The sequence below is a fragment of the Saccostrea cucullata genome, unplaced genomic scaffold (genome assembly GCF_032062105.1).
Source record: "Saccostrea cucullata isolate Sc308-1 unplaced genomic scaffold, CSIRO_AGI_Scuc_v1 ctg1914, whole genome shotgun sequence".
NCBI classification, from domain to species: domain Eukaryota; kingdom Metazoa; phylum Mollusca; class Bivalvia; order Ostreida; family Ostreidae; genus Saccostrea; species Saccostrea cuccullata.
The window spans coordinates 1-15,440 of record NW_026924855.1 but is presented as its reverse complement, the minus strand read 5'-3'; positions in this window follow the sequence as shown (position 1 = coordinate 15,440).

The following is a 15,440-nucleotide window of genomic DNA, read 5'->3' as shown; positions in this document are numbered from 1 at the left end:
CGTCTTTTTCACTGACCACTATACCTTGTTTATTTTGTGACAGAGAGAGACCGTGTCCACTCTGCGGCTGTTTGAATAAACATTTTATCTTTGTGAGAAAACCGTTTTTTGTCAAACAAAAACAAAATAAAAGTATCAAAAAAGCTATTGGCGGATTAAGATTGTGCATTATGAGACGATTATTTTGATATCCAACACGGAAGAAAAATAATTAAAAGCAGTTTTAAAATGCTTCAAAAAGACTCTGAGAGACATTTTAGCAGAAACTTGTTTACATTAGATAAGCCAAATAAATGCAACTTTCGGGATTATAATTAATTAATTTGCTTGTTTCTTCAATTTAGGAGATAAATAGAAATATATATTGTTCTTTTTACAATGATTAAATACGTGCTGTAAATTTGTTTTATCTATTTATTCACTAACCATTTAAAATCAATTATTGAATTGATTTTAAAAACTATTTATTTTAAATAAGCAGCATTATTCTTGTTATGAAGGTGTGTGTGTCTGTAATTTTATTTCCAACAGGTACAAAAAGCCATTTTATGGATTAAATAGGTGTTAGAGAAATAAATAAATGGTAAATAAATAAAATAAATCATTTATTCTAATTTTAAAATTGACTATACAAAATTGTTAGAAATTAAATAAATAAAACTGATTTTAAGCACATATTTTATCATTGTAAAAAGAACAATTATTTATCTATTTATTTTTTAAATTGACGATACAAGCAAATTAATTAATTATAATCCCGAAAGTTGGATTTATTTGGCTTATTTAATGTAAACAAGTTTCCGCTAAAGTGTCTCTCAAAGTCTTTTTGAAGCATTTTATAACTACATTTAATTATTTTACTTCCGTGTTGGATATCAAAATAATCGTCTCATAATGCACAATCTTAATCCGTCAAAAGCTTTTCTGATACTTTTATTTTGTTTTGATTGGAAAAAAACGGTTCTTTCACAAAGAGAATTTGTTATTTCAAACAGGACACAGTCGCTCTTAGTGGTCAGTGAAAAAGACAATAGGTGTCATTACTGTGTACCCCGGCCATGTCCCTTGTAAACAATCAATGGCTTTGAAGTTCTTTCATAATCGTGTTAGGGTTTTGAATACCGATTTTTTTAATCAAAACAAAGTAATAATATGAAATTGCAATTGACAAATTATAATTGTGCATCATCTGACGATTATTTTGATATCCACCATGGACGTAAAATAACTGCTATTCGCTTTTATATGCTAAAAAAATACTTTGTAAAATAGTTTAGGATAAAAATATTTATACAAAAAGCCCTAATAATTTTCTTTTTGAGGGATATAAATAATTAATTATTTAGTTGTATTGTCAATTTATAAAATATAATTAAAATATTTGACATTTTTATGGTGATGAATTAATTATTTATTTCATTTATTTTACCATTTATTTATTTCTCTTACACCTATTTAATCCATAAATTACTTGGAATGGCTTTTTTGTACCTTTTAGAAAAAAAAAATTACACAAAAACACATACTTTCACAACAAAAGTAATGCTGAATTTCAGAAAATTTTAGATTCTAAAAAAAAATTCAATAATTGATTTTTAAAATGTTAGAAATTAAATAAATAAAACTGATTTTAAGCACGTATTTAATCATTGTAAAAAGAACAATATATTTATCTATTTATTTTTTAAATTGACGATACAAGCAAATTAATTAATTATAATCCCGAAAGTTGGATTTATTTGGCTTATTTAATGTAAACAGTTTCCGCTAAAATGTCTCTCAAAGTCTTTTTTAAGCATTTTTAAACTATTTTTAATTATTTTACTTCCGTGTTTGATATCAAAATAATCGTCTCATAATGCAAAATCTAAATCCGCCAATAGCTTTTTTGATGCTTTTATTTTGTTTTTGTTTGACAAAACACAGCTTTCTCACAAAGAGAAAATGTTTATTCAAACAGCTGCAGAGTGGACACGGTCGCTCTCTGTCACAAAATAAACAAGGTATAGTGGTCAGTGAAAAAGACAATAGGTGTCATTACTGTGTACCCCATGTCCCTTGTAAACAATCAATGGCTTTGAAATTCTTTTATAATCGTGTTAGGGTTTTGAATACCGATTTTTTAAAATCAAAACAAAGTAAAAATATGAAATTGCAATTGACGAATTAATATTGTGCATCATCTGACGATTATTTTGATATCCATCATGAACGTAGAATTATTGGAATTTGTTTTCATATGCTTAAAAATACTTTCTAACATATTTTAGGAGAAATGAATTTCACATAAAAATAAAGTTAAAAAAATCAATTGGGGGGCGGGTTGTATATTTGATCACTTTGTTGTCTTGTCAGTTACAAAATAAATAAATTAATTTTTATTTATTTTCTTTATCTATGTATTTGCAGATTAATTGATAAACAAATAAATAAATAAGATAAATAATTAGTTCATTTATTAATTTTGTATTTTTAAATTCATTTATTTTATTTAATTTTCACTTACCACCTCACCTTTATTTATTTTGTGCCGAGTTAACTATGCAGCTCTGTATTTGTCAAGAAATAGATTGATTTGTTTTTAAAATGATTAATTTCATTAAATTAATTTTATTTATTTTTTCAAGGAAACTATATCAATTCTAAAAACTACAATTTTCCAAAATTCAGCATTACCCCGGTCGTGTTTTTTTTTTTAAAGTTCAAAGTCACTCCAAGTATTTTATGGATTAAATAGGTGTTTGCAAAATAAAAAAATTAAGTAATAAATCAAACCAAAGAATAATTAAATAATTAATTTTAAAAATTGATAGATAAATATTCCTTGAAGCAACAATTTATTAATATTTCATAGTTATTTCAGAGTTATAAAAGAACACAATTAGTCTCTTAACACTTAAAAAAAATACTACCATGTGTTTAAAATAATGTTCAAAAAATTCTTAGGTAAGTAACTCTGTGTACTAAATTGACAATCCCACATCTTAGGTAGCCGTACAGTGCTCTGGGAGTGTGTTACCTTCTTCTTTTTGCTTCAATGAACATATATAGGGGCGTACTGGGGCATATACTGTGGTTTACCGTAGTTGTCTGTAGGAAACAGTAGCCATACAGTGGCATACTGTAGGCGTATCGGGGCCTACTGTATGTAACTGTGGCATGCAGGGGATACATACAGTGGCATACAGAGATTTACTGTATATACAGATCTAGCATACCGTAGCATACTGTAGATATACCGTAGATTACTGTGAAAATGCTGTAGGATACAGAGAAAGACAGTGGATTTTCATACGGACAGGGGTTTTAAAAGCCAGTAGTGTCAGGTGAGCTAATAATTGTCATTTCGTATTTATTTATATATCCAAAAGTTTAGAAACGAAATGCCGATATCATGAACGACTGTTTAATAAAATACAATGTTTATATATGTGAGTCATTCATTATAATGTAATATATTTACGTGTATAATTTGACTGCCGTCATGAGAAAGGCCCTTATCGCTTGACGTCACAAGTCTCATAAAACGACGTCAAAATCGCCGTATTTTAAACACGGAAGTAATCTTTAGTTGACTGCTTTTCGTGAACTAGAAAGAAAAATTGAATTTCAAAGTGTAACAAAAATTTAAAATTAACTGGAACATTTATTACTATTTAGTACGTAAATTTATTCATAATTTTTAAATATTTTAACTTGGTGTTGATATACAGGAGATAGGATATGCACATTGCTAGGACAGCATTTAACCATGTCGATGCATGAATAAATTAAAAATGCCAAATCTTTGTTTTCTGATCATTTTACAAATTTTACAAATGATTTAATTTGAATTCATGTTTAGAAATCTTAAAATTAAAAGGTATATTCCATATACATGTAATTTTTTTTAGAGAGATAGAGAGAGAGAAAAAGTGGGAGCGAGAGATCAATGCATATTTAGTTATTACTGTTCTTATAAGCGCTACTTTTTCCTGCAAAATTTATGTCTACCATAATTTAAAATGCATTTAGACATTTTAATTTTAAACCATAGTAAATCATGCTGATGTACCCCGATAGCCAGCGTTCGGTGAACTGTCGATTTTAAAATGTGTGTAAAAAAAGGGGGGAGGAGGGAGGTAAGTAGACAAGCCAAAAAAAAAATTTCGAATAAAAACACCGGTAAAACTTGAAGCTAAGAAACATAATCCCTCTTTGATTGATTAGAGATACTGGTAACACGGAAGTTCCAAATCTTCTACATAAACAATAAATAATTTGTTTTACTTAATCAACAGTAAGAGAATATGCTAAGGGTAAAAAAGAACAAAATCTAGAGCCGAGCTCGTTGCATAGCAACGAGTAGGTCCTCCGTCGTGTTTGACCGGAAATAACTTTCATTTAAAAAAAAAGAAAAATGGTTTAATCCTCCAAATTTATTGCAAAATTAAGCAATTTTTTGCAACTTCCGGTATGACCAGAAGTACCTTCAACGGACGAAAAATAAATATTTAACTTTCCAGTGACATATGATATCCAAAATCTGTCAAGAACAGCAAACATTTGCATTTTTTGATAACTTCCGGTGTTACCGGAAGTGACGTCGCCGCACGTGTTTCGCCGACCCCATTAGATAAAGCTCGACATTTTGAACAACTTTGCTTCTTTATCGTATTACAAATTCTCAATTCTTTTTGAGTTATTAAGGAAATACTTTCGGTCCCTCTAGGCCCCTAATTTTAGGGGCCAGCCCTTAAATTTTTTGATGCTCTATCAGACCTGAAAGTTTCATGAGAATCCATCAAGCCGTTTTCAAGAACTCGCGTGCACAAAATCGGTAAGGAAAAATTATAACCAGAAAAAAACTCGTTGCGAGCAACGATTGGTCTTCCGTCTAATTCTGAAAAAAATCGAACTGATAAAAAAGTGATCAAACTTCTAAAATGGAAACAAATGGTCGAGCGGTGGTTATTGACTCTCCTGCGGAGATCTCCTGTTTCACCAATATACTGTTTGGAGCAAAATTTGCAACTTATGAGATAAATGAAGTTGACAGTATGACAGGGCAAATTCCCTAGTATTTTGTAGCTGCGGCCTGTAACAGGGCTTTTAAAACTGTCTGTACCAGTGCTGTGCTTACAAAGAAGACATTTTCTGTCAGAGCAAATTTTAAAGCCCCCGTTAGGTAATTGGTTGTCCAGTCTAGTTCTTACTACCATGTCCTTTAGGTTCCTTGGGCGTCTGTATAGAGCCAGTGGGGGTTCCATAAAGACCTCTGCCATTCGTTTGTTTGAATGGAGAATTTGAAGGTTCTTTTGAAGGATACCGCTAAGGTTCTTAAGGACGGGATAGTATGTGGTTACCAGACTGGAAAAAATATTGAAAAAAAGTTAGAAATACGATTTTTTAAATTTGAATATCGTAACGATTAGAAGTATTGACGACGCACGAAAAGGCAATTCTGCAAACCAGAAAGTCACGAACTATTGTCTCCAATAAGTTTCCAGTTCATATCTTTTGTCATTTTCGATAAAAAGGGGCGACAAAATTGCATAATGACGCATATTTCCTGAAAATTTCATTGAAAACGCCTGAATAGTTCTCGAAAAATCGCCTGCACAAAATTTTGGTCAAAAAAGAATAATAACTAGAAAAGAAACTCGTTGCGAGCAACGAGAGGTCTTCCGTCCGATTCTGAAATAAAAAAACCTCAGAATCAAGAAGTGATAAAGCTTTATATCGAAACAATTAAAGGGGATTAAACCCGGGTCGCCAGCATGGAAATCCAAAGCGCTTACTATTACGCTATTGGGACCACGGCTCGAAATCTACTTGTATATACTTCTCATACAATACATATGTCTTAGAATAATGAAAGGGGGGTCACTATTCATAATTTTGCGTTAAACACCACGAGTAAATCATGAACCTTTTCTTTAGAATTTCCCATTAAATAGGTGTGATAGTTTCAACAGAAATAAAAAAAGAACGTTCTTATATCTTAAGAAATTGTTTTAACACATTTACAAATTCTATGACGTAAATAGATAAGTAACACTAAATTGGCGAAACTGCTACTTTTTTTACTTTTAAAATCTTTTGTTTATCCCCAAACTGAACTACATGTATACCGATTAGTTAAACTTTCAAGAAAAGGTTGAAATGTTTCGACGAAAAACATGTGTCGACATAAGACGGTCAAGGAGTCAGATACCATTTGTGTTCAATAACTTAAATCATATCTTTGAGACAAGAATATTAAAATAAACTCAATTCCTCTAAAAAATTGTTTTCTTATGTTTGTAATATGACTCATGTGTGCATGAGCAAAAAAGTGGATACGTTTAATACTTACTACATGTATATACATCTATATTGTTTCTTAAGAACTATTATTTGTAACTGTTATTTAAGATCTGTTTTTCCGCAAAACAAATGATAGAAGGTATGTTTTTCATTTGCACATTTAGTCTTTTTTTTCTTCTTTGAGAACCAGCCAAAACCAATAATAGAAGACGTTTGAGACGACCATGGATTTAAACTTAGTTTGATACAGAATTGCAACGGAACTACTACGTGACAATCCCCGTATTCCTTTACATTTCAATTATCCTTATTAACTTTTGTTCAAACAAACGCTTGGCTGCCTCTGAAAACCCCTATTGCAAAATGTCGGAATTGACATAGACACCAGCCATATTGGGTCCGCTTCAGATTTTTAAATGTTAATATCTAGAGTTTGGAGTTAACAATGTTCAAACAAATTATACAGTAAGCATTATAAGAAAGGTTTCTATTAAACACCCCAAAAATAAATGAAAAATATTGAAAAACACGTTGGAAACGGACGACGTAAACTAGATACGATCTCGTTGCGAGCAACGAGAGGTCTTCCGTCCGATTCAAGAAAAAAAAAACAAGTAAAATGAAAAGTAGAAAAATTCAAAATTTTGGTCACAAGGGGGATGGAGCACAGGTCGCCAACGTGAATGCTCTTTTTTGCATTTATCCTCAACGCGCAAACCATTAAGTTATTGGGAGTGCTGCTCTAAATATACTTATGTATATTTTTGCAACTGTACACCTGTTTAAGAATTATAAAAGGTGGGCCACTTTTCATAATATTGCGCCGAACGCCAAACGCCACACGTAAATAATCGTGCTTTTTCTTTGGACTGAACTATTAAATAGGTGTGATAGCTTCAATGAAATTAAATACATAAAACACTCTCATCAACTTTATTTTATTTCGTTAAGAACGTATATTTAACACATTGTACACATTACACATTGTTTCTAGCCTAGTTACACTAAAGCAGTGAAACGGAAATTAAGTTTTAAGTTTGACACTAAATTGCAACATACTACTACGTGAAAGTCCAAGTAGTTTTTTATATTTCATGTATCCTTATGTCAGAATGGTTTAATCAAACGCTCAGCTGCCTCCATAGACCTCTACTCGCGAAATGGCGGAGTTGACAGACACAGCCTCCATCTTGGTCCCGCTTCAGATTTTCGAATGTTAATATCTAAAGTTTTGATTTATCAATATTCAAACAAATTATATAGTAAGCATCAAAAGAAGGGTCTCTATTAGCATTCCAAAAATGAATAAAAAATATTGATACAAAAAAGTTAGAAAATACATTTTTTTTAATTCGTTTCTCCTAACGACAGGAAGTACCGACGACGAACAAAAGGTCGCGTCCTGGATAGTATATATCACAATCTATGATCCCTAAAAGTTTCATATTGATATCTTTTACCGTTTTTGAGTTTAATCATGGACAAAATGTCATTTTAATTTCGGAAATGTCCTGTAACTTGGCACCGCATAGAAATTTTCAAAAAATTGCTCAGATAGATCAAGTTCATGTTACGACACATCTTCTATGATAATTTTATGTAATTCCATCCAGTAGTCTTCGAGAAATCGCGCACACAAAATCTGAAAGTAAAAAAAAATAAAAAGAATAAGAAACAGTACAATAACTAGAAAAAAAAACTCGTTTGCAAGCAACCAGAAGTCTTCCGTCTGATTCTGAAAAAAAGTACGCGAAATCGAGCTGAAAAAAGTTATCAAACGTCTTATAGAAACAAATGGGATTAAACCCGAATAGCCAGCGTGAAAATGCAATGCTCTTAGTATTACGCTATTGGGATCACAGCTCTAAATGTATTTGTATATGTATACAACAGTACATGTCTTAAAATAATGAAAGGCGAATCACTATTCTTAATTTTGCGTCAAACGCCACGAATAAATCTTCACACCTTTTCTTTGGAATGTTCCCTTTAATAGGTGTGATAGCTTCAATGGAAAGAAAAAAAGAACGTTCTTATAGCTAAAATATCAAGGTGAAGACAGTATAATTAACACATTTTACAAATTTCATATTGTATATAAGGAAGTAACACTAAAGCAGTGAAACAGTTATGTATTTTTAACTTTTTAAAATCTCCAGTTTATCCGCTAAGTGAACTATCCCTATTAGCTAAGCATTCAAAAAAAAAGGTTGAAATGTTTTTCCGGAACATATATGTCGTCCGAAGACACTCAATGAATCGGATACCATTTATGCTCAATAACTTGAATAAGATCTTTGAGACAAGAATGTTAATATAAACTTCGATTCATTTAGCGATCTTTTAAAAAAACTGTTATCTTATTTTGTCTCTTCTATTATTTTCATATGACACTAGTGTGCATGGGAAAACAGTTTGTAATTTTTATACATACTATATTCATTGATATTGTTTCTAGAAAAACTATTACTTATAACTATGATTTTATACTTCTTTCCACGTGTTGCAAATAAGAAAGTACCGGTATTAGGTATAGAGTTTCCTTTCTACATTTAGTCTTTTCTTTTTCTACTTTGGGAACAGCCAAAACTAATTATAGAAGACATTTAAGATGAACATAGTTCGACACAGAATTGCAACGTAACTACGACGTGACAATCCAAGTATTCCTCTACATTTTATTTTTCCTTGTCTTACTTTCGTTCAAGCAAACGCTCGGCTGATTCCGTAAACCCCTATTGTAAAATGTCGGAGTTGACAGAGACAGGCGCCATCTTGGACCCGTTTCAGATTTTTAACTGCTAATATCTAGAGTTCTGATTTATCAATTTTCAAAAAAATTATACAGTGAGCATTATAAAAAAGATTTGTATTAACATACCAGAAATGAATGAAAAATATTGAATAACAAAAAAATTTAGAAAATACAATTCTTTAAATACGCAAGTGAGTTAAGGCTAGATATGGTTTTTCTATGCAAATGAGCTAATAAAATTGCATAAATTGTATATTTTATGTAGAGAGAAAGTTCAAATTGATTTTCTTATACGTAATATGTACCCACAGTATATTATTGCAAGTGCACATTATGACGTCATATTATGACTTCATAGTTCTTTCCTAATCAATGTAATAAAACACATCAACAAAGCAACATTGGCGCAAGGCCAAATCCTATTTTTATCCTGTTTCAACTAAGAATTGTGCAAATAGTAAATAAACCATTGCAGTGTCGACATTTGTGAAGTAATATCTTAAATCTTTGGAATGTTCTGCTTTTCTTTATACCTTGCTTCTGTAAAACAAAGTAAGGTATGCCCTTGCGCCGAAGGTATTTTGTTGAGGTTTTTTATAAACTTGTGTAGTAAAAGTCGATGACGTCATAACATGACGCCAAAATGTGAAATGGCAGTCGCATATCGTGGGCACCAAGAATGTATTAGAAAAGAAGTCTCAACATTTTCTTTGCGGTATGTATAGCAATAATTGGTCTTACTTTATTATTTTGCATACAAAACTTCATACGTAGCCTTAACTCACTTGCGTATGCATATTTAACGAGCGAAAGTATTGACGACGCATGAAAAGGTGATTCTGCAAACCAGAAAGTCACGAACTATCGTCTCCAATAAATCTCCATGTCATATCTTAAGTCATTGTACAACTATATATTCAAGAAGTGGTGTAAATTAGATGTGGATACTAAAAAATTCTAAAGAACTTTTGGACAATTTGAAATCACAAGACTTTACAAAAATCAACAGCATAAAAACTTACGACTTTTCAACTTTATACACAACAATTCCCCACGACAAATTAAAATCCAGGCTTTTTGATATCATTGACTGCTGCTTCTTCAACAAAAATGGAACTCGTAAGTTTACTTACCTCGTCATTGGTCATTTGAAAAATTATTTTGTTAAAACAGATTCTGATTGCCCGCATAAGTACTCTGAAGTTGACATCAAAAAGATGCTTGAGTTTCTGATTGACAATATCTATGTGGTTTTTGGAGACCAGGTATTCCAACAATCTATTGGAATACCCATGGGTACTAATTGCGCTCCGTTATTAGCAGACTTATTTTTATATTCATATGAAGCAGAATTTATGCAAAATCTTTTACATGATAAGAAGAAAACACTTGCTGTGGTCTTCAACTCGACATTTAGATATAACGTCGACGAATTGTTAATTAATAATGATAATTTCCATACGTACGTCGATACGATATATCCTGGTGAGCTTGAGATAAAAGATACCACAGAGTCCGACACTTCTGCTTCATACTTGGATATTTTACTTGAGAAAGACACTAGTGGTAATCTAACAACCAAGCTATATGATAAACGTGATGACTTTAACTTTTCTATTTTCAACTTCCCTTACTTATGCAGCAATATACCTTCATCACCTGCATACGGAGTATTTATATCTCAGTTGATTCGATACGCAAGAGCATGTTTTACGTATGAACACTTTCTTAAACGAGGTAAATTATTGACAAGCAAGTTGATGAAACAAGAATATCAACAGTCTCGTTTAAAGTCATCATTTCGTAAATTCTATGGTCGATACAATGACCTTGTCAGCAAATACAATTTATCATTGAATGAAATGTTGACTGACGTTTTTCATACCAATTGTTAGTCCATTATTTATACACTGAATTGACCACGGATTTTTTCCGTTATTTCCTGATTATAACAACGAGCACACGGCGGGTGTGACCGGTCGGCAGGGGATGCTCACTCCTCCATGGCACCTGATCCCACCTCTGATGTTTCGGAGGTCCCTGTTTGCTCTGCTCTTATTTTGTATATTTGTTTAATGGACTTTGAGATTGAATACTGTTCGTTATTTCCATATGCTTCTTTTGATAAAAAAAAAGGGGCGACAAAATTGCATTTTAAAATCAGAAAACTGTCCATAACTTGGCAACGGAAGCGAATTTTCTAAAAAGCGGAATTTTATATAAAATTCATACAATGACGCATTATTACAGAAAATTTCATTGAAAACGGCTGAATAGTGCATGAGAAATCGCCTGTACAAAATTTTGATCAAAAAAAAAATAAGAAGAAGAAACAGTAGAATCACTATAAGGTCTTCCGTGAAGACGGAAGAACTAAATGATAATAATAAAAGTGAAAAAGAAACGTAAGAATAACCAGAAAATCTTCCGCTGAAGACAGAAGACCTTTATTATAGGTAAGAAAAGAAAATGAAAAAGAAACCGAAGAATAAGAAGAAGGTCTTCTGCTGAAGACGAAAGACCTTAATAAAAGTGAAAAAGAAACCTAAGAATAACAAGAAGGTCTTCCGCTGAAGACGGAAGACCTTAATTACAAATTGTCGCATAGGTTCACGTCAGAATATGGCCGACGCAAAATAATTCCTGAATTTTCCTCTTTAACTCGAGCATTCATGCATTGGACATGTCTGATGTTTGATATGAGATGATAAACCATGTGTAAACTTTCTTAATTTAGCGGAATCATGAACATTTTCGGCGTAATGAATGAATTGTTTACAGTAGCGATGAGGCCACCGCGCAGCTGCGGATCCAAGTATTTATGAATGAATTAAAAAAGATGGAAAAAGAGTTTGATTTCTTTTATCTTATTTAATGACATTATTCATATGCAAGTAAAAGATATACAAGAAAATTCGAGATGCTAATAAATGCAGCTGAAAATCTTTATTTTCTCAAGACAAAATTTTTTTAATGAAATAATTATAAATTCTACAGACAATTCTTCCATCTACAATTCTACAAAGGAAGAATGAATGATAGAAAATTATCAAATTACATAAGGGGGGAACTAAATTTTTTTTATGAATGAAACTTTTAAAACGTTACTTGTAAGTTGTATGTCTTATATCTGCGAATTCTACCTGGCTGCGCACTTCCGAGTGGGGCTGTCTTGAATATCGACTTGTTTATTACCATTATTTTGTAGAAAGAATGTAGCCTTATAATTTTCTCAACTTTAAGAAGAGTGCCTTTTATATAAATGTAAGGGTCATTTTATGTAGAATGTAAAACATTCAAGCGGAATTAGCATTCATTTTCATAAGTGAGAAAAGTGGGGGCTAGGTTTCTTACAGTTTTCAAAAAAAAAAAAATGGGGGTGGGATATAAGATGCACACACATGATATTTGTTTTATACATTTTATTTGCAAAAAACTCGACTCTGTGGAACCAGAGAGGGTTTTCAACAGGTCCATTCCCCCATCACGTGGAAGACCTTACCTGCACAATGGCATCATGTGTATTACCCGCGCAGCCTATTTATGAGAAAATGAAATGAATATTATTTAGTGTTTAAGGAAACGTTGAACCTACGCTTGCAAAAGTTCTAAGGCATTCAAAGATATTTAATTTCTTCTTAATCAAATCAAGAAACTGGTAATACGTTAAATCAGCAAATAGGGGTCTTTACTTATGCCATGAATATCACAGAAAAAGATACAAAGAAAGACAAAGAAATTTAGTAAATCGACAGTTTTAATCCCCTTTTTTGTAACGACCGGAAGAATTGAAGACGGACAAAATGTTGTTCGACACATTTTCAAGTCATGATCTTTGATATCCGACACCTTTAGACAAGTTTCAGATAAATATCTATCAGATCTGAGAATTTTGTGAGAATCGGTCCAGCCGTTTCTGAGAAATTGCGTGCACAAAATCGGTAAGAAAAATAATAATAACTAGTGCTAATTGTAACGGGTACCGTTACAGATGTTCCCCAAACGCTCCCCAACTCCCTTTTGGTGCCATATTCCCTGTAAGCTTCATTAAATAAGACAAACTCGATGCATTTGAGACTTTAACAACGTTTACCCAGAAGTGTACAAAGTTCATTCAAATTTTAGCATTGTACGCGTGCGCATGTGAATGCATGTGCGTAATGACCATATCATCTTGTCTACACAATCTATATATTTAAATATACTAAATATTAAAGTATTTAATCCAAAAGTATTAAAAAGATACGCTCATTCAAGTGTTTTTTTGATTTTGCTCATTTCACATGCACGCACGTGCATACATGAGCATGGTGATCATATCTTCTTGTAGATGTCCGTTACATTTATCTATGTTCTAAATCTCACCCCGTTTGGTTGAAAACCAAGGGAGTTATAGCTGTTAAAGTTTCAGCCAATCAGATTGCAGCGCACGTACATGCACGTGTATGCATGTGCATGGTGTCCATATTTTCTTGTAGTAGTCCAGTATATCTATCTATGTTCCAAATCCCATCCTGTTTGGTTGAAAATCAAGGGAGTTATAGCTATTTAAAGTTTAAGCCAATCAGATTGCAGCGCACGTGCATGCACGTGTTTTCATGATAATTGCTATATATCATGTTGTAGGATAGACTTATGCATGGCTATTTTCAAAATTTCAAAGGATTTCGTCAAAAGACAAGAAAGATATTGAGACTTTAGTTTCAGCCAATCAGAACAAAGTGCACGTGCATGCGCGTGAGATCTTGCTATTTTGACCATGTCATATTGTCTATGCTTCTAATACATCCTTATATTATAAGTTTCAAAGCATTTCATCAACAATTTTAAAAGTTACGCCTATATCAATTAAATCGGTCATTTCACATGTTGCACGTGCACGCTCTTGCAAGCACGTGCGCGCAAAATGACCTTCGTTCCGCAAATCTACATAACATGTGTACTGACCCTAAAAACATTTCACCTTAGTCGGATGTATAGTTTACGAGATCATTCCCGGACAAAAAAGTACCCAGGAAGAAGAAGAAAAATAATAATAACTAGAGCCGAGCTCGTTGCAAAGCAACGAGTAGGTCTTCCGTCCTGTTTGACCGGAAGTAACTTTCATTTTAAAAAAAAGAGTAATGAGGTCCAAAAATGGGTTAATCCTCCAAATCTATGTTAAGAATTGCAAAATTAAGCCATTCTTTGGTACCTCCGGTTTGACCGGAAGTGACGACGACGGACGGAAAATTAATATTTAAGCTTCTAGAGACACATGTTACCCAAAAACCTGTCAAAAACGGCAAAAATATACATTTTCTGACTACTTCCGGTTCAACCGGAAGTGACGTCACTGGACGTTTTTTGACGAGCCCATTAGATAAAGCTTGATATTTTGAACAACTTTGCTTCTTTGATGTGAAACAAATTCTCAATACTTTTTGAGATATCTGGAAAAAACTTTGGGCCCCTCTAGGTCCCTTAATTTAGGGGTCAGCCCTTTTTTTCGACATATCATTTGAAAGATCTTCTAATTCTGCACAAATTATGTTCTATATATTTTAACAAAATATTTTTAGTTTAGAAGATAAAAAGAAAAATATGAGTAATTTTTGGTTCTTTTAAGCGTTCTAATTTTTGACCCCTATATAGCGCCATTTTGAATAGAGAAATCGAAAAACAAAAACCGATTTGCACAACTTCAATCCTTCTATTATCTATAATCAGTAAAATTTCTGCTCCAGCTTTAGCCGTCTCTAAGCCTTTGTCTGGAAACGAAAGCCTATAAATTTTCATTTAAAGGGAAATAACTCAAAACCGGAAGTGGCTTTTTGTAATTTTAGACAACATTCTGATAGAGTTTATTAACGTCTATAACGTCTGAAAATTTGAGCGAAATCCGTTGATAAATGAGTGAGAAATGAGGCCTCAAAGTTCCGGTCTAGGAAGCAGAAGAAAAAAAAGAATAACTAGAACTGTAGAAGGAGTAGCGTTTTTAAGGAATTTCACAGAAAATTCTATTTTTATTTTTAGTAACCATGGTAACACCATTCATCGAAATCAGAAACTTATGCACTATTCTATGTATCTTAGGGTAGTCTACTTGTGTGCCAAGTTATACTAAAATCAGACCAAAACTGTAGAAGGAGTAGTGTTTTAAAGGAATTTCACAGAAAATTCTATTTTTAGTAACCATGGCAACATCGTTCATCGAAATTAAAAACCGATGCACTATTCCATGTATCTTAGTGTAGTCTATTTGTGTGCCAAGTTATTTTGGAATCAGACCAAAACTGTAGAAGGAGTAGCGTTTTTAAGGAATTTCACAGAAAATTCTTTTTTTAGTAACCATGGCAACATCGTTCATCGAAATTAAAAACCGATGCACTATTCTATGTATCTGAGTGTAGTCTAC